Here is a 25,170-nt window from a genome sequence, read left to right as displayed (position 1 = left end):
GCTTTGTACAAGAGACTAAGCCATTGCATAAATCTAGGTCCCACTCCAAACCTCCGCATCACCGCCCACAAGTATTCCCATTCAACAGAATCAAAAGCCTTTTCTGCGTCCAGAGAGGCTATGATCCTAGTGCCACCATTATCATGGGTGGCGGCCAGATTCAAGAATAAACGATGGATATTGATATCAGTGCCCTTCCCCGGCATGAACCCGGTCTGATCAACGTGGACAAGGTCCCCTACTACTTTACCAAGCCTAATGGCCAATATTTTTGCCAATAGTTTGGCGTCAGCATTGATAAGAGAAATAGGCCGGTAGGAGGCGCATTCCTCAGGGTCCTTGCCAGGTTTGGGCACCAAAACCACAATCGCATCAGATAGCGAGTCTGGAAGAGAACCTAGCTCAGAAAACTTCTGCAGTAAGGAGGTAAGCCTAGGTGCTAAGAACTCTTGATATACAGTATAGAATTCGATGGGAATTCCATCCGGCCCAGGGGCCTTTCCTGATTGCATAGCGCCCAATGCTTCCTGTACTTCCTCTAAGGAGATGTCCTTATCCAGCTCCTCGCGTTTCCCCACCTCCAAGGAGGGGAGTGGGATCCGCTCCAGATAATGGAGTAGCTCACTGTTATCAAAGTTTGCTCTAGAAGAATATAGGTTTTGATAAAACTCAAGAAATCTCGCATTAATATCAGCTGGGGCCATCAACAAACAGCCATCTAGTGCTTTCAACCTACCAATGTGAGTCATAGTATGCCGCTCCTTGGCCAGCCAAGCTAACAACCTGCCATTCTTATCTCCGAATTCAAAAACCCTTTGTGCACTGTCAAGCATAGATTGTTGCGTTAGATCAACCCTAAGAAGGGACAGTTCTCTCAGAGAATCCTGCCAGGGCACATAGTGAGCCTGGTCAAGAGTCCGCACATAATCAGCTTCTCTCAACCTTGCCTGTTCCTCCAGATGCCTCAGAGACTGCGCAGAACTCCTTTTTTTACCTGCTATGCGGGCCATGTATTCCCCCCCTGAGCCAAGATTTAAATGCATCCCACAGCACCAGCGGCCCAGTGGATTCATCATTGTTTATCCAGAAGTTACATAAAGTCTCGGGTAGCTCTTCCTGGATCTCAGGATCCATGATCCAATATTTACACAAGTGCCACATCCTTTCGCCTACCACATGAGAGAGTCGGATAGTAACCGATACCGGGGCATGATTCGAGATGCCTCGTGAAAGAATCTCTGCAGAGTCCACCCTACGAAGTAGCGTAGGGGAGGCAAAAGCCAAGTCAATGCGGTACATGGTCCGGTATGTTGTAGAAAGGCATGTGTATGCTTTATCTGAGGGGTGAAAATGACGCCAAACATCTGTCATGTTGAAGGTGGAGGCCCAATGAGAGAGTTCATGCTGGGGTGGGCCCGAGGCATGTAGTCTGTCAATATCTCTGGAGGGGGCTAAATTAAAGTCACCCATAAATAATACATTATCAACGTTGTATAATGTAACCTGTTGCATCAGCTCATGAAGGACATTAACGTCAGCAGGGAGAGGCAGATATATCCCCACTATTACAAAGGGAATCTCTCATATCAGAGCATGTAGGAGAATGTATCTGCCCCCCGGGTCGAGTTTAACCTCCAAAATTTGAAATGGCAGGGATTTATTCAGTAAAATACTTATTCCCCTGGCATAGTTAGAATATGGTGCATGGTAGTGCCCACCAACCCAGGCTTTTTTTAAGCTGAGAATGCAGGAGCCCACAAGATGCATCTCCTGAAGGATACACACCTGTGGGCGGAGCCTCCGCAGGTAGGCGAACACTAGCGAACGATTGACAGCCGAATTAAGTCCTCTCACATTCCACGATACCACCATACAATTAGCCATGGGAGGGGTGCAATATTAAAAATTAGGAATGCAATGGTAGTAATGCCTGGGGCCAGTACCCCCGGGGGGGCGAACAACATCCCCCCAGGACACACTGGAAACCCATAGTACACAGAACACCAAGGTGGATCTGCTCTATGCAGTAGGGACATACCATCTTACACTTGCACATAAAGACCAACAGTAATTTAAAACTACATAACACAGCATAGGAAAAATAAAAAAGAACATAAAGAAAAAAGAACGTGGGCAACCAATTATGGGTAGCCGTAATCAACCTTCTCCTCCCCCCACCCCGTGCACCTCGGAAAAGTGAGGAGCACCTGAATCCCAAAAAACCCATAGTTCAAAAACTAGTAACCTGAGTTGGGGTAGTGTTCCAGGATAGAGGCCACACATCATCCCCAGTAAGTCAGGGGTTTAGACGTGGATGTGGCTAGTTCCGTCTTGAAGCTGGTGGAGTGATAAGAATTATAAACATAAAAAAGGAAAAAAAGAAGAAGAGTCTCATCTTACACCTGCCGGAGCAGGGGCACAATCTTCAGGGTCTGTTACCAGAGGTATCACAAGGTAAAAGAAGAGAACAATTTGAACAGACTCAAGGTAGTCCTGGAAGTAAAAAACAACAAAGGAGGACTGTAGATAGGTTGTATGAGTATGATCATACCCCGCTGGACATAGTGTTTAGAGCTTCACAAAGAACCGGGGATAAGCAGAGAATTGAGTGCAAGTGTTATCCTAGCACAATCTGCACCATCCGCAGTTACAGCAATATTGTCACGAGTACCTGGTATAAGAACAGGATCTAAAGCTGGGGGACAGTCGGGATTACCCAGTCCAGCGATGCAAGAGAAGCAACTTACCTGGCAGCAAACAATGCAGGATGTATAGCGTAGTCCTCTTACGGTGGCAGAGTGTCCAACCAGGCAGACGAATCTCTAGGGCTGGTAAAGAAGCGTGCCGTCTCTCCGTCAATCACACGCAGCTTAGCTGGAAACAAGATACTGTATTTGATACCTTTCCTCCGCAGGGCAGCTTTCACAACATCAAAGGAACGGCGTTGTCGTTGTGTTTCCATTGTGTAGTCTGGGAACAGTAGGAACTTGGTATTTTGAAAGGGTAAGTCACCTGCAGCACGAGAGGCTCTAAGTAACTCATCTCGATCACGACAATTTAGCAGCCTGAGAATGAAAGTCCGTAGAGGGGCCCCTTCAGGACCAGGTCTTGGCGGAACCCGGTGGGCTCTCTCCACCGTAAAGTAGGGGGAGAGCTGAGCCGCCGGTAGTAAGGAGCGCAGTAAGCTTTCTGTAAACTGGGACGGGGAACGGCCCTCTGCTCCCTCCGGCAGTCCCACAATCCTTAAGTTGTTTCTGCGGCTCCGGTTCTCGGCATCTTCCGCCCAGTATTCAAGAGTCTTGACTTTCGTTTGGAGCATACGGATAGAAGCAGCATGATCGGATACTGTATCCTCCACCGTTCCCACTCTGTTCTCTGCCTCCGTTACTCTGAAGCGGATCCTGTCCAGGTCCTGCCGAATCAATCCTACGTCCAGTTGAACCTCCTCTATTTTAGATGCCAAGGTAGACTGAGGTAATTGCAGTTTGGCATGAGGTAATAGCCGCCATGATCTCCGGTAGCCCCGGAGGCGCTGGCGCAGGGTTCGCCTCGTGGTCTGTTTGCGACGCCATATTGCTATGGCGCGCAGGAGATCTTACGGAGCAGGAGATCGGGCCAGTCTCCACCGGGATATCCGGGGGGAATTTCAATTTCTTACCCCTCTTCTGGTAGCCAGAGGTTTTAGAAGGCATCCAGGGATCACAGAGTCTCTTTTAGCAGGCAAATACACTAGGTATGGATAGATTTACCGGATCACACTCCAGGAGAGCTCAGGAACACGTCTGCTCAGTCTGCCATCCCGGCCATGCCCCCCCGACCATTCCTTTATTTAAATGCTTCTTTCTTCTATCTTCCTTCGGTTTCCTCCTCCATCTTCTTCTTCCTCCGGTGTTCTCGTCCGGCATATCTTCTTTCCGTTTCTTCCTCCAGTGTTCTCGTCCAGCATCTCCTCCACGGCGTCTTCTTCCCTTCTTCTCCTTGGGCCGCTCCGCATCCATGATGGCATGGTGGGAGGCTCGCGCTGTGTGACGCTTCTCTTCTGACGGTTCTTAAATAACGGAGGGCGGGGCCACCCGGTGACCCCGCCCCCCTCTGACGCACGGGGACTTCCCTGTGGCATTCCCAGTGACGTCAGAGGGGGCGGGGTCACCCGTTACGGAAGGTTGACCCCGTCCCCCTCTGACGTCACGGGGAATGCCACAGGGAAGTCCCTGTCAAGTCCCCGTGCGTCAGAGGGGGGCGGGGTCACCAGTGGCCCTGCCCTCCGTTATTTAAGAACCATCAGAAGAGGAGAAGCGTCACACAGCGGGAGCCTCTCACCATGCCATCATGGATGCGGAGCGGCCAGAGGAGAAGAAGGGAAGAAGACGCCGCGGAGGAGATGCCGGATGAGAACACTGGAGGAAGAACCAGAAGAAGATGGAGGAAGAAACCGAAGGAAGATAGAAGATAGAAGAGAGAAGAAGCATTTAAATAAAAGGAATTGTCAAAAACTGTCTCTTGTCATTTTTAACATTTTTGACAGTTTTTTTGTGAAATGGTAGGGGTACTTTTGTGTATTGTGTATTTTAGAGTGTATTTCCTTAAAGCTTTTTATTAAATTTTTTACTCGGATTTACACTATGTGGCCCTTCTTTTCTTTCCTCTTCATTTAATATCAACGTCCATACCCAACGAATGTCGGTTTGAGGGATCCACCCACGGAACACCTCATCCCTTCCCCCCCTGGGATCTACAGAACCATCCATACTCTTTGGACTCCATACACCTTCCAGGACCCGGACACCAGTTGGAGGAATCCAGCAATCCGCGTTACCACAGATATCCACAGCCTCCTACCACCCAAGCCTTATCTGACCCAATTCGGCGTATGCCCTGTCGGGTCCACCACATCTGGTAAGCCTTTATTTCTCTCGGTGGTAGTGAGCTGATCTGCTGTTTTGGGATACTGGATCCATATAAATTGTTTATTTAAAGGACTAAAACACTGTCATTTATTGTTTGACCATATACACCCATCACGGGATTTCCCAGCTATGTATGGGTCTTTCTATGGGTGACCCCTTTCACTGTTTACCTACTCACCTAGGGTTATGTATGATAAGGTATAGCGCTACACTTTTTGTCGTTTTTTACCTTATAGGAACCTGACACACACAATGATACAGTCACTATCCAGACACATCCCTTGTCTGTTACTGGATAATGTCCCAGAATTCCCAGAATCCTCCTCACCTCTCCTGTCAGCAGCTCCATCATCTTCTTGGTGACTTCTAGAATCTTCTGCATGTTGTGTCTCTCAGGTTTTAGGGAGTCACATGGAGGCACTGTGATGGTCATATGATCACCTGACTTCACAAGAGGAAATCTCTGTATTGGGGAACCAATAGGAATATCATGTTAGAATCCCAGAATCCTCCTCACCTCTCCGGTCAGGTCTGTGTTTTATTAATAGAGATAAGAGTGATGTCATGTGACCTCCCAGAATCCTCCTCACCTCTCCGGTCAGGTCTGTGTTTTATTAATAGAGATAAGAGTGATGTCATGTGACCTCCCAGAATCCTCCTCACCTCTCCGGTCAGGTCTGTGTTTTATTAATAGAGATAAGAGTGATGTCATGTGACCTCCCAGAATCCTCCTCACCTCTCCGGTCAGCAGGTAGATGATCTCCAGGGTGAGGTTTAGTATCTTCTCAGTCATGTGACTCCGGTCCTCCTCCATCCTCATTGGTGCCGTCATCTATGAAGGTTTCCCTGTAGACATATAACATTGATAACAGAATTATCAGGATTGGTTGTACAATAATAGGATGAGGATATCAGGAGATAATATGAAGGTCAGTATATATTTAACTAGTTGCCGACCGCCCACCGCAGTTATACGGCGGCTGGTTGGCTCTCCTTTTTCGAATCGTTCCTGCGTGCTGTGGAAGCGTGCTCGTGGGTCGGGTGGTATCGATCTCTGCCGGCAACTCGCGATTGCCTTGTACACAGGCAGAATGTATAGAAGGCATTCCCCGTTCTGCCTAGTGACAGAGATCTATTGTTCCTAGTGATCGGGAACACTGATCTCTGTCATGTCACTGGTAGCCCCCCCCCTACAGTTAGAACACGCTGAGGGAACACATTTAACCCCTTGATCGCCCCCTAGTGTTAACCCCTTCCCTGCCAGTGTCTTTTTTTTTTTTTTTTAATCAGAGATTTTATTGATCAACTGGTGCATACATGTTATGTTCGCTTTAACACATAAACTTGGTAACTGGTACATTGATTGTTGTAAAGACAGTACATATGATATTGAGTACATTGTTCTGGTCATGTGAGGGTATTCCATATGTATATATTTAACACGTAAAAACTACACATCGAGGTACACATCCAAGAAATCATTCCATACCAATTGAATTTCTTTATACACAGGTATCAGACTCTTGAAGCCTATGATCCCATATCTTATTGTACTTGGCAGGGCAACCTCTATTAATATATATGCATTTCTTATACGGCAGGGTATTATTCACTTCCACCTTCCATTCCACTATTTTAGGAGGCGCTTGTCTCATCCATTTTTTGGCTATAACCTTTCTTGCTGCAAAGAGTGTTTCATGAAGAAATGTTTTTGTGTATTTATCAATTGTGTCTGGAATTATACCCAGAAGGCATTGTTTTGTGTCTAGAGCTAGGGGTGAGCCCATTGTATCGTGCAGGAATGTCACAATTTGTTCCCACAAGCCTTGAATTTTAGGACATGTCCAGATCAAGTGGAAAAAAGTACCTGTCTCCTTCCCACACATCTGGCATGTAGAAGGTTGTGTAAGCTTGTATCTTGCCACTCTAAGAGGTGTAAGACAGGGCTCGACAAAACCGAAAAATTGCATCCTGGCGCCTGGGCTACACCGCAGCAGCGGTCTGTATACCCGCAAAGTGCCTCCCCCACCCCCCCCCGCGGGTGTGCGGACTTTGGTCGGTCTGGCCAAAATTGAGGCCGCGGCTTTGCGGCCTGCTGGAGCGGGATACACGCTCCTTTCTGCCTACCGGCACCCTCCTCTGGTGGGCGGTGCTGCAATGAGCATGGCGTGCTCTCACTGCCCGCCTACCTCGGACATCATCTTCTCAGTTTGACAGCTGGGGATGAGGTTGCGGGCATGATCAGTCGCCCATTCCTTACCGCCGTTGTGGACGGGGAGTGCCACCTCAGTGCCCTCTGTCAGTGCCATCTCAGTTCTGCCTGTCAGTGTCACCTGTCAGTACTGCTTTTCAATTCCATTTAGTGCCCTCTGTCAGTGCCATCTCAGTGCTCATTTGTGCTGCCCATCAGTGTCACCTCAGTGCTGCCCATCAGTGCCACCTCAGTGCTGCCCATCAGTGCCACCTCAGTGCTCATTTGTGCTGCCCATCAGAGTCACCTCAGTGCTGCCCATCAGTGCCACGTCAGTGCTGCCCATCAGTGCCACCTCAGTGCTGCCCATCAGTGCCACCTGTCAGTACTACCTCAGTGCTGCCCATTAGTGCCATCTCAGTGCTCATTTGTGCTGCCCATTAGTGCCATCTCAGTGCTCATTTGTGCTGCCCATCAGTGCCACCTCAGTGCTACCTATCAGTGCCACCTCAGTGCTACCTATCAGTGCCACCTGTCAGTGCACATTAGTGCTGCCTGTCAGTGCCACCTTAGTGCTGCCTGTCAGTGCCACCTCAGTGCTGCCTATCAGTGCCACCTCAGTGCTGCCTATCAGTGCACATTAGTGCTACCTGTCAGTGCCACCTCAGTGCTGCCTATCAGTGCACATTAGTGCTACCTGTCAGTGCCACCTCAGTGCTGCCTATCAGTACCACCTGTCAGTTCCCATCAGTGGCACCTCAGTGCTGCCTATTGGTGCCCATCAGTTCCAACCTCAATGCCACCTCATCAGTGCAGCCCATCAGTGCTCATCAGTGCCGCCTATCAGATCACATCAGTGAAGGAGGAAAAAAAAAACTTATTTGCAAAAACTCATAACAAACAACAAAAAAGTTGATTATTGTTTTATAATATTTTGGGGGTTTTTTTTCGCTTGGCATCAAGCATGAGCAATTCTTATTGCCCGATGCCCCAGACATGCAGTTCTTGGCGCTGGGCAGAAGATTTAAAAAACTGGCTCCCAACTTTTTCAGCTAGCTCCTAGATTCTAAGCAAATTTGTCAAGCCCTGGGGTAAGATATGCCCTGTGAAGAATGTAAAGCTGCAACAGATGGTCTGATAATTTGGGGGACACAGCCTTACAAGACTCCAGTGCCTCCCCCCACTCCTCATCCTCTATTGGTCTCACTTCTCTCTCCCATCTTGGTTTGAGATTGCCAGTGTCATTTTTACATTGATCAGTACATGTTTATAGCACTGATCAATGTAATAATGTCACTGCTCCCTAAAAAGTGTCTTTTGGAGTCAGATTTGTTCGCCGGAATGTCGCAGTCCCGTTAAAAAAAAAAAAAAAAAAAACACAGATCGCCGCCATTAGTAGTGAAAACAATTAAAAAAATAAAAGTCCCTAAATCTTTCCCCTATTTTGTAGACGCGATAACTTTTGCGCAAACCAATCAATATACGCCTATTGAGATTTTCTTTACCAAAAATTATGTAGAGAAAGAATTATACATATCGGCCTAAACTGAGGAATAAATTAGTTTTTTTATATTTTTTTGGGTATCTATTATAGCAAAAATTTAAAAAAAAATTGTTTTGTTTTTTCAAAAACGTCGCTCTGTTTGTTTATAGCGAAAAAAAAAAAAAAAACGCAGAGGTGATCAAATACCACCAAATAAAGCTCTATTTGTGGGGAAAAAAGGACGTCAATTTTGTTTGGGTACAACCTCACACGACCGCGCAATTGTCAGTTAAAGCGACGCAGTGCCAAATCGCAAGAAATGGCCTGGTCATTAAGGGGGTAAATCCTTCCGGGGCTGAAGTGGTTAAGCACTATGGTCTCCAGTGGGAAAATATTTAATCTGGACAGTTTAGTGTTCACTATGATTCTTGGGGTCCGGGAGTCTTGTAAAATTTGACCTCATAACACAAATTCCATTCTCTATGTTGGGTGTGAGATGAGGAGGAGATCCAGGAATCAGGATAAAGGTCAGGACAAGCAACAGACGAGCGCATCCAAGAGATGAAGCCGGGGTCACTACACAGAAAATCAATCCAAGGAAACAACAGGCAGGACGAGGAATAGCAAGAAGGAGCTCAGAGACAAATGAGAATATTGCTCAGCCAATGGGAGATGATCTCAGCATGACATAAAGTGGTTGTAAAGGCTGAAGGTTTCTTACCTTCATGTATTCTATGATGATACACACATATATAGTGTGGAAACAAGAATACAATAGTGCAGCCACGTAGGGTTGTCCACCTCTTCCCATTAAAACCAAACACACATGAATTACACGGGTTCTGAGGATAATTAAATGCAGATAAGGCACTAAGTGAGTTCAGCCACAGAACCCGTGTAATCAATATGTGTTCAGTTTTTATGGGATGAGGTGACAACCCTTGTGCTGATCCCGCCTGAAGGGGTTAATCTAGGTCTCCACACTATATATGTGTGTATCATCATCTGCTGGAGATAAAAGACATCACAGTGACTATGGAGGAAGAGGACGGACATGACGGGGGTGTGATGAATGAAGAGTGCAGAGAGAGAGCACACAGAGACAAATCACCAGGAACCCGACACACCGGTGTTTATTGGCGGACTCGGGGTACAGGCAGGAGGAGAATTACTTCACAGAACAAACAATAGACACAGCAATGAAGAGGGATCCTCAGGGTGGCAATATGGGACATCAAAGGGGAGGTAGTCCACAGGGCAAACAGAAGGCACAGCAATGAAGCATGCTCCTCAGGACAGCAATATGGGACAGCAAATGGGTGATAGTCCACAGGGCAGAGCAGTGTTTGGTACAGGGGAGGGTAAAGTCCTTGGCACATGGGCAGAGCAGTGTTGGCACATCAGGGTAGCAAGACACAGTAGAAAGAAACATTCCTCCGAGTGGCAATGTAACACCACACAGATAGTCCATGTAGGATGGCCCAGCAGAAATGGGGATCCTGTACTCAAGGACAGAGATCCAGGCAGACAGGGCTAAGTCCAGAACAGGACAGAGATCCAGACAGACAGGGCTAAGTCCAGAACAGGGCAGAGATCCAGACAGACAGGGCTAAGTCCAGAACAGGACAGAGATCCAGGCAGGGCTAAGTCCAGAACAGGACAGAGATCCAGGCAGACAGGACTAAGTCCAGAACAGGGCAGAGATCCAGGCAGACAGGACTAAGTCCAGAACAGGGCAGAGATCCAGGCAGACAGGACTAAGTCCAGAACAGGGCAGAGATCCAGGCAGACAGGACTAAGTCCAGAACAGGGCAGAGATCCAGGCAGACAGGGCTAAGTCCAGAACAGGGCAGAGATCCAGGCAGACAGGGCAAAGTCCAGAACAGGACAGAGATCCAGGCAGGGCTAAGTCCAGAACAGGGCAGAGATCCAGGCAGACAGGACTAAGTCCAGAACAGGGCAGAGATCCAGGCAGACAGGACTAAGTCCAGAACAGGGCAGAGATCCAGGCAGACAGGACTAAGTCCAGAACAGGGCAGAGATCCAGGCAGACAGGGCAAAGTCCAGAACAGGACAGAGATCCAGGCAGGGCTAAGTCCAGAACAGGGCAGAGATCCAGGCAGACAGGACTAAGTCCAGAACAGGGCAGAGATCCAGGCAGACAGGACTAAGTCCAGAACAGGGCAGAGATCCAGGCAGACAGGGGTAAGTCCAGAACAGGACAGAGATCCAGGCAGGGCTAAGTCCAGAACAGGACAGAGATCCAGGCAGACAGGACTAAGTCCAGAACAGGGCAGAGATCCAGGCAGACAGGACTAAGTCCAGAACAGGGCAGAGATCCAGGCAGACAGGGCTAAGTCCAGAACAGGGCAGAGATCCAGGCAGACAGGGCTAAGTCCAGAACAGGGCAGAGATCCAGGCAGACAGGGCAAAGTCCAGAACAGGACAGAGATCCAGGCAGGGCTAAGTCCAGAACAGGGCAGAGATCCAGGCAGACAGGACTAAGTCCAGAACAGGGCAGAGATCCAGGCAGACAGGACTAAGTCCAGAACAGGGCAGAGATCCAGGCAGACAGGACTAAGTCCAGAACAGGGCAGAGATCCAGGCAGACAGGGCTAAGTCCAGAACAGGGCAGAGATCCAGGCAGACAGGACTAAGTCCAGAACAGGGCAGAGATCCAGGCTGACAGGGCTAAGTCCAGAACAGGGCAGAGATCCAGGCAGACAGGGCAAAGTCCAGAACAGGGCAGAGATCCAGGCAGAAAGGACTAAGTCCAGAACAGGGCAGAGATCCAGACAGACAGGGCTAAGTCCAGAACAGGGCAGAGATTCAGGCAGACAGGGCTAAGTCCAGAACAGGGCAGAGATAGAGATCCAGGCAGGCAGGGCTAAGTCCAGAATAAAACAGAGATCCAGGCAGGCAGGGCTAAGTCCAGAACAGGGCAGAGATCCGGGCCGACAGGGATTAGGGCTGGTAGCTGAAGCAGGGCAGGCAGGGTGAAGTCCATGGGCCCTTGGAGTAGGGTGACCACATTTCCAAACTGCCATTCAGGGACAATTTTGCCAAGCACCGGTGGGGGGTGGCAGTTGAATGTAGTCTCAGAGTTGACAGGGATTTCAGGGGCGAGTGATTTGTCAGGTGAATGGCTGGTTTTAGCATCATATTATTTCTATTACTACATTGTAATATATAATGAAATAGTTCAACTCATCATAATGCAGAATCATGAGATCCTCACTTGCCACCAGATGCAGCACCGTAGCCTGCCTCCAGATGCAGCGTGCCACCGTGGCAGTGCGGCCCGAGGACCTGTTTTAGAGCATGCTGGAATGGGCCCAGAGAAGATACAGGAGGTGGGTGGCAGTGGCATCACTAGGGTTGGTGTCACCCCACCGGTGAGGTAAAACATGGTGTCACCCCCTACCAATTAAAGTCCCCCTGCACCCCCTGCCAAGTAAAGTCAGTACAGACCCCCCTTCATCAAGTATAGACTCCCCTCCCTCAGTACAGAACCCCTCCCTCAGTATAAACCCCCTCACTCAGTATAGATCCCCCTCCCTAAGTAAAGATCCTCCTCCCTCAGTACAGACCCCCCTCCCCAATAAAGTACAGACTCCCCACTAAGTACAGACCGCCCTTCCTGAGTATAGATCCCCCTCCCTCAGTACAGACTCCCCCCAATAAGTAAAGACCCCCCCAGTAAGTACAGACCACCCACTAAGTACAGACCCCCCTCCCTCAGTATACATCCCTCTCCCTCAGTACAGACTCCCCCAAAAAGTACAGACCCCCCCTCCCTCAGTATAGATCCCCCTCAATCAGTACAGACTCCCCCCCAATATTGTATAGACCCCCCTCAGTACAGACCCCCCCTCCCTCAATATATATCCCCCTCAATCAGTACAGACACCCCCAATATTGTATAGACCCCCACCCCTCAATAAGTACAGACCCTCCAATAAGTACAGATCCTCCCCTCAGTACAGACCCCCCTCCCTCAATATAGATCCCCCTCAATCAGTACAGACTCCCCCCCCAATATTGTATAGACCCCCGCCCCCTCAATAAGCACAGACCCCCAATAAGTACAGACCCACCCCTCAGTACAGACCCCCCTCCCTCAGTATAGATCCCCCCAATATTGTATAGACCCCCCTCAGTACAGATCCCCCGCTAAGTACAGAGTTGCCCGGGCGGGGGGGCGGTCTTAGCTCCCCTCGGCTCAGGCGGGCTTGGCTGTGCTCGGGTGGGGGGGCGGTCTCAGCTTTCCTCGGCTCGGCTGTGTTCGGGCGGGGGTGCGGTCTCAGCTCCCCTTGGCTCAGGCGGGCTCAGCTGTGTTCGGGTGGGGGGGGGGGCGGTCTCAGCTTTCTTTGGCTCGGCTGTGTTCGGGCGGGGATGCGGTCTCAGCTCCCCTTGGCTCGGGCGGGCTCAGCTGTGTTCGGGTGGGGGGGTGCGGTCTCAGCTCCCCTTGGCTCGGGCGGGCTCGGCTGTGTTCACGCAGGGGGGGGGGTGGAGGCAGATGGAGCTGGAGGCAGAGCAAGCGCCAGCAGGATTTTTTAGCTCTGTCAATTTCATTCTGGGACACTGTATTGTTCCGGAATAAGGGGGGCCCGGGACAGATCTGCTAATTGCGGGATTTTTCTGGGCAATCCGGGACACGTGGACACCTTGGAGGGGGGCTGGGAGGGTCTGACCACAGCTCAGCAGCACAGACAATACAGAACTATATGTCCCGGGGTGCAGAGAGTAGCACCCAGTCCATACTGATCCATCAGACTCAGCAGTTCTAAGCACCTTCCAGTGAGGTCTGCAGCCATCAGCTCCTCTCTGTGTCCATCATGGAAGGCGACTCTCACCAGACTGACCCCCTTCTTTGTGTTGTGAATTCAGCCAGAGACCTCACCTCAGATTCAGGTGGTGCCGAGGTGTCTGGCTCTATCCTGACACAATATACAATCATTTATGTGCTTCTTACTGAGGGAGCCTCATGTCCTCCCCCTGTGGGGACCCCGGAACTCACACTCCAAATTATACAGATAAACTGACTGCGTTATACATTGTATCCGGATTACAGATTGTCCATTTTATAAAACTAAATACAAATATCTAATACTTCTCACCTTCACTACAAGGGGGTTACTGGGTGTAAATAGACAATAAGATCTTATTACCTCCTCTACTGTCACTTCCAGCAATGTCTTCTCTCTACTTCCTCCCGACTCACCTCTCACCCGGAACTTCCTGTCTGTACCTGACATCACTTCCTGTCTGTACCTGACATCACTTCCTGTCTGTACCTGACATCACTTCCTGTCTGTACTTGACATCACTTCCTGTCTATACCTGACATCACTTCCTGTCTATTTCATAGAGACTTCCTGTCTGGGTAGAAATTAGATCACCACCTTGTGGAGCTCAGAGGAGCTGTGTGTATGTACTGTATATCCTTATAGATGGGTCATCTCCACTCCCACCAAGGGGGATAGAAATATATTACTGCTCGGGGGGGGAGACATTTTGGCTCCTTTGATTTTGCAGTAAAATTGATTGCAGATTTAGTCATGTAGAACATCTGTTATATGGATACAAAGAACCCCAGCCGAGAGTAAAGGGTGGAAATGGCTCCTGATCCCCAGATTTGGGCAATGATGTCACCAATATAAATAGAATAAAACCCGCGCTATGTGTAACAACTCAAATACCTACAAAAATAACTTATACCGGACTGCTGCTGTAACAAAGGTAAGTATTCCCTTTATCAACTAGAAGAGCATTATGTGTCACAGCGCTGTCCTATTGTGTGTGCACATAAATCATCACAAATACACTAAAATATGTGGAGACATTCATATATAAAGTGCTAGGGGCTCAAATAATATTCTCTGCAGATCTACTGCTTCCACTTTACACCTACTTCATTCATCTTATAATATTTTCTGCGATATTAAATAAACCGAAAATCTGTGCAAATTCATGTCAATATTTTGTGCTCAATATAGTGTTCTCTGCATGTTCACTGCTTCCACTTTGCATCTACTTCAACAAACTGATTTTGCTAAAAGAAAATCCACAAATCAATAAAAATCCCCACTAAGGGGGCGCCCTCACCATCACGTGTGTAAGAGGTGGAAGAAGGCGTGGCTACACTACAGCTGGCACAGTTTGGAGCACCGAGAACTTTACATCTTATCAACTTTTCATTGATTGGTGGATTTTATGGAGCAAAATCAGTTTGTTGAAGTAGATGCAAAGAGGAAGCAGTGGACTTGCAGAGAACACTATAGTACAAAATATTGTATGATTACATGGATTTTCACAGATTTTTAGTTTATTTAACATAGCAGAAAATATTAGATAGAATATTAGATTAATAATATAGATAGATTAATAATAATTAGATTAGAATATTAGATTGGAGAAGTAGGTGTAAAGTGGAAGCAGTGGATCTGCAGTGAACATCATCTTGAGTACAAAGCTCTTTATGTTGTATATAATTTACAGATGGATCAGGTCACATAATTCATTGATAAACACAGTACAGTGAGGACCACAATATAATAAATACGTCCTCTTCTCTGATGATCTCCTTTTATTGGTCACTTCCCCTCTAATCCCCTCCCCCAACATCTGTCCATTACTGGATGATTTTGGTGGATCTCTGGCCTGAACATCAACATGTCCAAATCTCAGACATGACATATCACGGAGCCGCACACACTAGTCACACGTGTGATAGATCACTGTGATTGGCTTGGAGGGATTCCGTCATTCCTTACCTGGGGGGGAATCTAGACTCCAGTATAGACCAACTGTATGGAGCCAACCTCTCCCCTCCCCCGATATACAGGAAATTAGAAGAAGATCTACAACAATGGGCACAACTCCACCTGTCCTGGTGAGGTCGGGTCATTCCATGAAGATGACTTTTCTCCTCCGTGTACTATATTTCTTCCTCTCTCTACTCATCCGTATCTAATCAGACACCATCTACAGCATTTTCAGGCCAACATTACTGACTTCATCTGGGGTTCGAAAAGGCATTGAGTGGCTAAAAGAGTCCTATTTCACACTCGTGATAAAGGTGGTCTTGGTCTGACAAACCTATTATGGTTCTATCAAGCCCCTCAACTAGCCCACATCTCAGTCATATATTCCCGAGTTACTAAACCCAATTGGGTGGATATGGAAGTACAGGCGGTACCCCAGTTCACTCTGGACTACCTAATGTGGTGTCCTCCTTGTCCCTCTATCTTGGCTCCAACTTTCTCTCATTCAGTAACCCTATGGGGTGGTGTTAGAGGTCACCCAGAGTTGGTCTCTGATAGTCACCCATTAGCCCATCTGTTTCATAACCCTCAATTTCCTCCAGGGATGGACATCAAAGCTTTTAAATGGAGGCTGAACAAAGGGTTGTATAAGATTGGTCACTTTTTCAAGTCCTCCAGTCTGATCTCCCTTAGCTTTTTGTATAAGTAGACTGGATCTGCCCCTGACAGAGAAGTTCAGATTTCTACAAATCTCCCATTTTTCACACTCTTTATGGGTGACTAAAACTGAATCATGGCCTACGAAAAATGGTGTGGCCAAACAATGGAGTAAAGGGGGAATATCTGTGATCTACAAGTCACCATCCACTGATCTCACTAAGCCCCTCTACATGGTGGAATGTGAGAGAGATCTCTCACTTGCAGGAATGGCATGGGGCCTTCTATCGCTCCTACAGAGGCTTGTTAAACATTACGGTCCAGAAATATTTAGACAGAATAAAGGTGGATGAAGCACCTGGACCAGATGACATCCACCCACGGATCCTAAAATAATTTCAAAGCCATTGTATCTAATTTTTAGGGACTCATTAATAGTACCACTAGATTGGCGTAGGGCCAATTTGGTGCCTATATTTAAAAAAGGATCAAAGTCTTTACCAAGTAACTATAGACCTGTTAGTTTAACTTCTATAGTCGGGAAGATACTGGAGAGTTTAATAAAAGACCACATAGACGAGTTCTTGCTGGAAAAAAACATTTTAAGCAACAGACAGCATGGATTCATGAAAGACAGAAGCTGTCAGACAAACCTGATTTCTTTTTATGAAGAGGTAAGTAAAACCTTGAAAAAGAAAGAAGGACGGCGCCCTCTAAGTGCAGCATGTATGTTAAAAATATTTATTACAATAGATAAAAACACTCACATTTGAGTTGCTAAAAACCAGCATGTAAAGTAGTTTCATCCGCGTGCTCTCGGGGGGATGTGGGTGTCACGGGCCAGTGGGGGGGTTCCTGGGATGTGAGTCCTGTGACCTGGGTCCTGGTAGCTGTTCCGGCGGTGCCGAGGGTCCTCAGAGCCTCCGGGCGGCCAGGATGTCGGTCATGGATCCTCCGTGGAGCGCCGTGCTGACCTGCATCTTCACTTCCGGGAGCGGGGTGAGGCGGGCAACCCCCCCAGGGGCATCCACCTAGGGAAAAGTGTCAATAAAAAAAAACACAGTACACAGGTTTTAAGAGTAATTTATTAGGCAGCTCCGGGGTCTTCTTCCGACTTCGGGTGGGGGGTCTTCTTCCGACTTATCCCGGTGTACCGCCTCTTCTCCCAGGCCCCTCCGCTATCTTCTTTCAGCTCTTTTGCCAGCGAGGAGCCCGGTCTGCTGCCGCTATCTTGTCGCCGCTGTCTTGTCACCGCTGTCTCGTCGCTTCTTCTCTTCTTCCGATGTTGACACAACGCTCTCTCCGGCTGAAATGCTTTGTGCGAGCTGCGGAGCCATTTATATAGGCGATGGCCCCGCCCCCTGGTGACGTCACAGTCCCAGCATGCGCAGGGACTCTGGTGTCACGCCCCCTATTGACGACCCCTTATGTGAGCCAGCGCGACATGCACAGTACCCTGATGGTATCGCGCTGGAAACACAATCTCGCGGTCAGGTACTGTATGGGATTGAATGATATTTTTTATTTTATTTTTATTTTTTTTATGGTTGAACTAGACGGACTTGTGTCTTTTTTCAACCTGACTATGTAACTATATATATCTATATATATATATCCCAAAGGGGGATAGGGGAGAAGAGGAAAGATTTACATAATCCACGCCTCCTTATACCTTACTTACAAAATATTAATTCCAATATCTTGTAAGTTTCCTACATCAAGTGGTCCAGAATGTGGGTAGTAAGATGAACATCCATATGCATAAACAGGAGATCATTCTACAAAAACAGAGAAACCAAGATCTAGGCCACCATTGTATGCACATTTGTGATATCTCACCCCATAAATTGCCACTTACATCCAATATAGATAATCAACTGTGGGTTCCAATGTAATCCATGGCTATGTAGCAATATCCCTAGGGGCCAATAATACTATATGTGACGTGGAATATACCACATCTTCAGAACATCCCCTGCAACACAATGGCAATGCTTGTTACATTTAGGGGCTCAGCCAAACCAAAAACAGCATAGCGGAGTCTCACCCTGTTATCCTAGGGAAAACAATAAGTGGGGTCCAGATATATACAGCTGGATATCCTGGAGGATAAAATCTTGGGAAGGAGGAGGGAGGGAAGAGCTTTAAGATGAACAAACACGCCATAACTGTACAGATGCCGCGTGACACTGACAGCACTGAGGAAAGGAAATGCCGATAACCAGCATTTGTTTACATGTGATTGGACACAGCTGATCACATGGTAAAGAACCTACGTCATCAGCTCTTTACCACAAACGGTGATGCACAGTGTCCAAGGGGCACAGCGCACCACCGATCACCTCGCTACTCGCCTCTGTGAGCACACATGTTCAGCAAGAATGGTAGCATGTCATGTGACATCCTCCCAGAACAATAGCAGTCCCACCATCATTGTACTTTAGGCTGGGCGGAAATCAATTAATATTGTTGGTTTAAATAACTTTTACTGTCTACTGTAATTATTAGTGCATGAGTATGATCTCAGGTACTAGTATGAATCTATTCCTGACAAAGGAAACTAAGGGATCTATGTAAAGAATTTTATGTTGGAGAAATGTGACAAACATTCATCCACTCGTTACATATTCTGGCCGTAATTTAACTCAGTGATTTCCTATGATCATCAGCTCCATCTAGTGGCCATAATAAGACATTTTGCCTCAATCAGTAAAAAAAAAGCACAATACCTCATGGCCACTAGATGGAGCCAATGATCATAATGCTGGTCACATTTGTTCAACAATTTATTTTAAAAATAGACCTCTAATGCCCTGTACACACGGTCGGACATTGATCGGACATTCCGACAACAAAATCTATCTGATTTTTTCCGACAGATGTTGGTTTAAACTTGTCTTGCATACACATGATTACACAAAGTTGTCGGAAAATCCGATCGTTCTGAACGCGGTGACGTAAAACATGTGCGTCGGGACTATAAACAGGGCAGTAGCCATGAGCTTTCCTCTCTTAATTTATTCTGAGCATGCGTGGCACTTTGTGCGTCAGATTTGTTTACACACGATCGGAATTTAACCGATCGGATTTTGTTGTCGGAAAATTTTATAGCCTGCTCTCAAACTTTGTGTGTCGGAAATTCCGATGGAAAAAGTCTGATTGAGCCCACACACGATCTGAATTTCCAACAACACAATCCGATTGCACTTTCTCCGTCGGAAAATCCAACCGTGTGTACGGGGCATAAGTGTTTGTGAAAGCTTACACCACAAAATGTACTCAGCCAATGAGAGGTAATGACTCCATTTTTATTTTTCTACTGCTATCAATGGCCAACACGGTACAACACTTCATCCATGTCTTTGGTGATCTCTGATCTCCTTATCAACTGTTTCTTACATAATGAAGATCAGCCATGGAGTATATCTGAGGTGTATATCAGGGTGTGCTTCTTCCCCACATGAGAGCTGTGATGTCCAGCAACATTCATATAGAAGACATTTCCCACACTCAAGGCACTAATACACCTCAAGGGTTGTGTGTGATCCCTGATGTACAGGAAGACAGGACTTCAGTGAGGAACAATTCCCTCACTCAGGACAGGAATATGGCTTCTCCCTGTATGAGATCTCTGATGTCTGGAAAGATCAGACTTCTCTGAAAAACATTTCCCGCACTCAGGACAGGAATACGGTTTCTCCCCCGTGTGAGATCTCTGATGTCTGCAAAGATCAGACTTCTCTGAAAAACATTTTCCGCACTCAGGACAGGAATACGGCTTCTCCCCAGTGTGAGATCTTTGATGTGTGTAAAGATTGGACTTCTGTGAAAAACATTTTCCGCACTCAGGACAGGAATACGGCTTCTCCCCAGTGTGAGATCTCTGATGTGTGTAAAGAGATGACTTCACTGAAAAACATTTCCCGCACTCAGGACAGGTATACGGCTTCTACCCCGTGTGAGTTCTCTGATGTCTGTAAAGATGAGACTTGACTGAAAAACATTTCCCGCACTCAGGACAGGAATACGGCTTCTCTCCTGTGTGAGATCTTATATGCACAATAAGATGGTATTTAGAAGGGAAACACTTCCCGCACTCAGTACAGGAAAAACTCTTATCTGTTGGAAGGACGGCACCGTCCCTCACAGTCTGGGGTTCCTCAGAATAAGAGGAATACGATGGTCCATCTACACTGTGTGGTGCCGGATGGACATTTGAGGTAGTCGGGTTTTCTCCTGGACTATACTGTGTGATGTCCTCATCTTCTACTTTACAGTCTGGAGACAAAGTGAGACAATCCTCTGAGGTTTTCCTCATCTCCCGTCCATCTACTAAAATAGAAATAAAAAGATTATTACTAGACATGAGGCAGAGATAGCCAGCACGGAAGATATTCCAGAGGGTAGTATTGGGGGCATTAGTGGTAGGTTAACCAAAGCACAAAAACACAAGGTGAGTATAGTAGCAAGTCCTAGTTGCAATCTTGAAACACCCAATACGAGGACAATATGCGACCGATCTAAACTATGTGGCATGTTTACCAATGCCAGGAGCATGGCGGACAAGATGGGTGAACTAGAGATACTGTTGTACGAGGAGGATTTGGATTTTGTGGGAATTTCAGAGACCTGGTTCAACAGCTCTCATGATTGCCTGGCAAACATTCAAGGGTATACCCTATACCGCAAGGATAGAGAGGGTAAAAAAGGGGGAGGGGTATGCCTATATATCAAGAATAATGTACAAGCGAATGTGAGAGATGACATCACTGAGGGAGCTAGAGAGGAGGTGGAATCCTTATGGGTAGAGCTCCAAAGGGATGAAGCTAAGGGGAAAATAATACTTGGAGTATGCTATAGGCCCCCTAACCTGAGGGAGGAAGTGGAGACGGATCTCCTATCACAAATTGGAGTAGCAGCAAGGATGGGAAGTGTTATCATAATGGGGGATTTTAATTATCCAGACATAGACTGGGCGGAGGGAACCGCGCATTCATTTAAGGCTCGCCAGTTCCTTAATGTCTTGCAGGACAATTTTATGGGTCAGATGGTAGACGCACCAACTAGAAATAAAAAATTACTGGATCTACTGATTACCAACAATACAGACCTGATCACAGATGTGGAAATACGGGGCAATTTAGGTAACAGCGATCACAGGTCAATTAGTTTCACTATAAATCACACAAATAGGAAACATGAAGGGAACACAAAGACACTGAATTTCAAAAGAGCCAACTTCCCTAAACTACAAACCTTGCTAAAAGGCATAAATTGGGATAAAATATTAGGAACAAAGAATACGGAGGAGAGATGGGTTTGCTTTAAGAGCATATTAAATAAGGGCATTAGCCAATGTATCCCATTGGGTAATAAATTTAAAAGGGCGAACAAAAGTCCTGGATGGCTTAACTCCAACGTAAAAATGCATATAAAAGCAAAGGAGAAGGCCTTCAAAAAATACTAGGTTGAGGGATCATCCTCAGCATTCAGACTTTATAAAGAATGCAACAAGAAATGTAAGGGTGCAATTAGGACGGCTAAGATAGAACATGAAAGACACATAGCGGAGGAGAGAAAAAAAATCCCAAGAAATTCTTTAAGTATGTAAACAGTAAAAAAGGGAGGACAGACCATATTGGCCCCATAAAGAATGAGGAAGGACATCTGGTTACAAAGGATGGGGAGATGGCGAAGGTATTTAATTTACCGTATATACTCGAGTATAAGTCGTTCCGAGTATAAGTCGAGGCCCTAATTTACTACAAAAAAAATGGGAAAAACTTATTGACCCGAGTATAAGACGAGGGTGAGAAATGCACAGCTACTGTAAGTGGTAAAGAGGGTCAACAATGCCCATTTGCAGCATCACTGTGCCCATTTGCATGCCTCACTGTGCCCATTTGCAGCCAAAGGTCCCCTGAACTTCAAACTCGGTAGTTAAGGGTTCCTAGATGCCCCCTAGCTGCAGCCAAAATTTGGGGTCTCTGAACCCAAAGGGTCCTGAAATGACATTGCTGCAGATGGACACAGTTGACCGAATTTGGGGCCCCGTATCTCGAGGCCACTTAGTGCTAGGAACCCCAAAGTTGGTGTGCAAACCCAGTGGAACTAGCACCATAAAATTTCCAGAGCTGGGGTTTCTAGCACCAAGTGGCCCCGAGATACAGGGCCCCAAAAATCAGTTCAGAAAATGTCAAGCACTTTTCTGCAGCAGAGAATGACATTTTCCGAACCAGTTTTGGGGCCCCGTATCTCAGGACCACTTGGTGCTAGAAACCCCAGCTTTGGATATGTTATGGTACCAGTTCCACTGGGTTTGCACACCAAATTTGGGGTTCCTAGCACTAAGTGACCCTGAGATATGGGGCCCCAAAGTCGGTTCAGAAAATGTCAAGCACTTTTCTTCAGCAGAGAATGACATTTTCCGAACCGATTGGGGCCCCGTATCTCGGGGTCACTTAGTGCTAGGAACTCCATCTTTGGATATGTTGTGGTACCAGTTCCACTGGGTTTGTACACCAAATTTGGGGTTCCTAGCACCAAGTGACCCCGAGATACGGGGCCCCAAAGTCGGTTCGGAAAATGAAATTTTTTGCTGCAGAAAAGTGCTTGACTCGAGTATAAGTCGAGGGGGGCACTTTCAGCACAAAAAAATGTGCTGAAAAATTCGACTTATACTCGAGTATATACGGTATTCTTCTCCTCAGTCATCACAAGTGAATCGGGGGGGCTTCAGTAACCAAAACTGCAGTGTTTATTCTCATGACACAACACAGGAAGCACCTCCATGGTTAACAGAGGACAGAATTAAAATTAGACTTGAGAAACTTAAAATTAATAAATCACCGGGACCAGATGGCTTAGGGAACTCAGTCAAGTGATTGCCAGACCGTTGTTCCTAATTTTTACAGTCTATTGACTGGAATGGTACCAGCTGATTGGAGAAAAGCCAATGTAGCACCAATATTTAAAAAGGGCCCAAAATACATCCCTGGGAATTACAGACCAGTTAGCCTAACATCAATAGTATGTAAACTCTTGGAGGGGATGATAAGGGACTATATACAAGATTTTAGTAATAAGAACGATATCATTAGCAGTAATCCGCATGGATTCATGAAGAATCGTTCTTGCCAAACCAATCTATTAACCTTCTATGAGGAGGTGAGTTGCCATCTAGATAAAGGAAGGCCCGTAGACATGGTGTATCTGGATTTTGCAAAAGCATTTGACACAGTTTCCCATAAACGTTTACTGTACAAAATAAGGTCCGTTGGCATGGACCATAGGGTGAGTACATGGATTGAAAACTGGCTACAAGGGCGTGTTCAGAGGGTGGTGATAAATGGCGAGTACTCGGAATGGTCAGGGGTGGGTAGTGGGGTTCCCCAGGGTTCTGTGCTGGGACCAATCCTATTTAATTTGTTCATAAACGACCTGGAGGATGGGATAAACAGTTCAATCTCTGTATTTGCGGACGATACTAAGCTAAGCAGGGCAATAACTTCTCCGCAGGATGTGGAAACCTTGCAAAAAGACCTGAACAAATTAATGGGGTGGGCAACTACATGGCAGATGAGGTTCAATATAGAAAAATGTAAAATAATGCATTTGGGTGGCAAAAATATGAATGCAATCTATACACTGGGGGGAGAACCTCTGGGGGAATCTAGGATGGAAAAGGACCTGGGGGTCCTAGTAGATGATAGGCTCAGCAATGGCATGCAATGCCAAGCTGCTTCTAACAAAGCAAACAGAATATTGGCATTAAAAGGGGGATCAACGCAAGAGATAAAACGATAATTCTCCCGCTCTACAAGACTCTGGTCCGGCCGCACCTGGAGTATGCTGTCCAGTTCTGGGCACCAGTCCTCAGGAAGGATGTACTGGAAATGGAGCGAGTACAAAGATGGGCAACAAAGCTAATAAAGGGTCTGGAGGATCTTAGTTATGAGGAAAGGTTGCGAGCTCTGAACTTATTCTCTCTGGAGAAGAGACGCTTGAGAGGGGATATGATTTCAATTTACAAATACTGTACTGGTGACCCCACAATAGGGATAAAACTGTTTCGCAGAAGAGAGTTTATTAAGACTCGTGGCCACTCATTACAATTAGAAGAAAAGAGGTTTAACCTTAAACTACGTAGAGGGTTCTTTACTGTAAGAGCGGCAAGGATGTGGAATTCCCTTCCACAGGCGGTGGTCTCAGCGGGGAGCATTGATAGCTTCAAGAAACTATTAGATAATCACCTGAATGACCGCAACATACAGGGATATATAATGTAATACTGACACATAATCACACACATAGGTTGGACTAGATGGACTTGTGTCTTTTTTCAACCTGACTCGGTTATATTGATGATAGGCAACTCCTATCCTCATATTGATTAGTGGTTCCAAATTAATAATAACTACTGCAGTAGGGAACAGACAGAAAAGATACGCTCAGCATCTTTCCAAATAACTGTTCTGCTTTATTATTACGCAATTGAAGGTTTTTATGCACATGATTACGTAGGTATCATATTAATATTACAATTGTACGTTTATGGTAACAAGGGGCGTAACATAGGCAGGCTTATTATAATCAGGACTCAAAAGAATGTAAACATGTACTGAAAACATTATTAGTGCTGTGTGCACAGTGAGGGCAGTGTGTGATACATACAAAATACAATACAATTATATACAGAACTTACAAATTTCCATTACAGTCTCCCCTCTTTTGATCAATATTTTGATCACTAACCATACCTGCTATAACCTTTAACCTGGAACCTCCACACGCTTAGGTGGAGGTACTCCTGGCCAAAGAGGCAAAGAAACTCCATTGTGGAGAAAATAATAGCTGAGCAACTTTTTTCATTACCAAATGACTTTTCATTGTGAAAAACAAATGATTGATAAGACATATTTACAGAGTACTGGCTGTACACTCCTGTGGCCAGAATGGCCTTCTAGCCGAATTGTGGGCATGCTGACTTATCAGCACATGTAAACACAGACAAAATATGACTTCAACATGACTTTTCCTTCAAGTTTTGCAAAAACTGTACATGAAATAGATGCTGTATTGAGTCTCCAAACTTTTCCTTATATATAAATGTCTCTTAACAATCCACAAGTCACCTGGCTTTAGTTTTAGATCCTTCCAAACTTT

At 46.4% G+C, this 25,170-nt stretch overlaps 1 protein-coding gene and 1 pseudogene across 1 annotated transcript in view; both read right to left on the bottom strand.

Annotated features, from left to right (window-relative positions):
* The window catches only part of LOC141122083 (uncharacterized), a 260,915-nt gene that overhangs the window by 215,512 nt on the left and 20,233 nt on the right, over positions 1-25,170 (bottom strand). The gene's annotated exons all lie outside the window — the stretch shown is intronic.
* On the bottom strand, positions 19,596-21,170 carry LOC141122089 (uncharacterized; annotated as a pseudogene).

Source organism: Aquarana catesbeiana, unplaced genomic scaffold, assembly GCF_042186555.1.
Source record: "Aquarana catesbeiana isolate 2022-GZ unplaced genomic scaffold, ASM4218655v1 unanchor239, whole genome shotgun sequence".
NCBI classification, from domain to species: Eukaryota; Metazoa; Chordata; class Amphibia; order Anura; family Ranidae; genus Aquarana; species Aquarana catesbeiana.
The sequence above is the reverse complement of the archived record's forward strand: the minus strand, read 5'-3'. Positions and strand labels throughout refer to the sequence as shown.